Raw genomic sequence first — 1,678 nt, forward strand, 5'->3', positions numbered from 1 at the left:
ACAAATTTGTTAGATATGGCAACATGAAATAGCTGATATTCGGATTTTCAAATATATGCAAGTGGAAGTGTTTTGTTGTTTAAAACACCTTTATAACGATCGCGTTAGTTGAGCTGTATGCGCGACGGCATCTTAGTTTGTGCTCGCAGACGCAGTTCAGAGAATCGGATCTGTTGGATTTACAACACGTGAATTCATCCACTTCTCCCGAAATACATAAAAGTAAGTGGATGGTGAACTGGGAGAATAATAGAGTAAAACTTTAAAGTTACTTACACAATGTGTAATCTGATATGCATTAAAACGTGTCTATTATAATGGAAAGGATTATTATTGCCTCTTCCTTGGACATCAGTGTGTATTTTACAAACTCTAAATGTATTGTTTTTTTAGTACTTATATGTCTGAAACCTAAATAAACATATGTGGTTGAAAACACTTAAAAGTTCTGATGACAGCTCTGAGTCTGAGCGCGCCTGTCTCTGGCTCAGCGCCAGCCAACGCGCGGGAGCACATTTGAATTTCTCACGTCATGCACTGACCGGTGTGATCGTACACTCCAGGGACCAGCCTAGACTGATCATACGGTTGTGATCGTACGTGCGAAAGGGTTAAATTAACTGCAAACAAAAATATATAGGGCCTATATATTTTTTCCACTTTTTTTTAGAAAATCATCTCGCGACCCCTGCGCCGGGGTCCCTCGACCCCCCGGGGGGTCGCGACCCCCACTTTGGGAACCACTGTGCTAGAGGAGGACCGTTTCTAGTGGTCTCGTCTTTATCTAAAGCGGCACCGCGTGTAGAAGCTCGCGCGCGGCTCGTGTGTCGCTTAAAGCACAAAGCACGCACATTTATGACGCGTAATCGAGATCAAACCTTTGATAACAGCGGTTTGAAAGTGCCCGTGTTTCGCCTGATAGAGGCCCGAGCAGGAGCTCTGAAGGACTCTCTGGTCGCCATGTTCCACCGATAGACACAAACAGCAGGCGAGGAAGGGGTTAAACGGCTGCAGTTCTCCGGCGCTGCCTCTGGGGGCGCTACACAACACTGTGCTTTTGTGTTTGCAAACCAGCTTCAGGTGCATGTCCGCCCCCTACTGAGATGGAGTGTGAAGCCTCAATGAGCATTTTTATACCATCTATTCCTATTTCTTTGGCAGCATTATCAGCATTCAATCAGCATTCCAAAACTACCTGCAGTATATACATACTCATGTTCCCACACTATTGTAAAACTTCTTTGACTGGATGGGTATCTACCTGCCCCCTTACAGAACACCAATATGCCTCTTTACCTTTAATCTCCAGAAGTTTTAACCATTTCCACCTGCATAGCTGAAACGGGCGATGTTTTAAATGCCCCACTTCCTATTCTTAATGCTTGTGACTGTATCCCACTAACTTTCTTGAGCATAGATTCTGATGCTAAACTGTATATTAAACTGCCATAATCTATTATTGGTCTTATCATGCACAATATACTCTGCAATGCCTGTCTGGTTGACCCAGTCTACCCCTGCACACACCACTCTCAAGGCAACTCCTAACTTCTACTTAATTCAGTTGCACCTCACTGCAGAGCACAGATCCAGGGGGCGTGGCTGGATCAACATCTGGGGGCGGAGCCGGTGGGATCAGGTTTTATACAGTCTATGGTTTAGGAGTATGTAAGGTGGG

General features: G+C 44.9%; 1 pseudogene; it reads right to left on the reverse strand.

The window, feature by feature from the left end:
* The window catches only part of LOC109079161, a 6,277-nt pseudogene extending 5,191 nt beyond the window's left edge, over positions 1 to 1,086 (reverse strand).
* Positions 1,087 to 1,678: the final 592 nt, after the last annotated feature.

Source organism: Cyprinus carpio, unplaced genomic scaffold (assembly GCF_018340385.1).
Source record: "Cyprinus carpio isolate SPL01 unplaced genomic scaffold, ASM1834038v1 S000006712, whole genome shotgun sequence".
Lineage (NCBI taxonomy): Eukaryota > Metazoa > Chordata > Actinopteri > Cypriniformes > Cyprinidae > Cyprinus > Cyprinus carpio.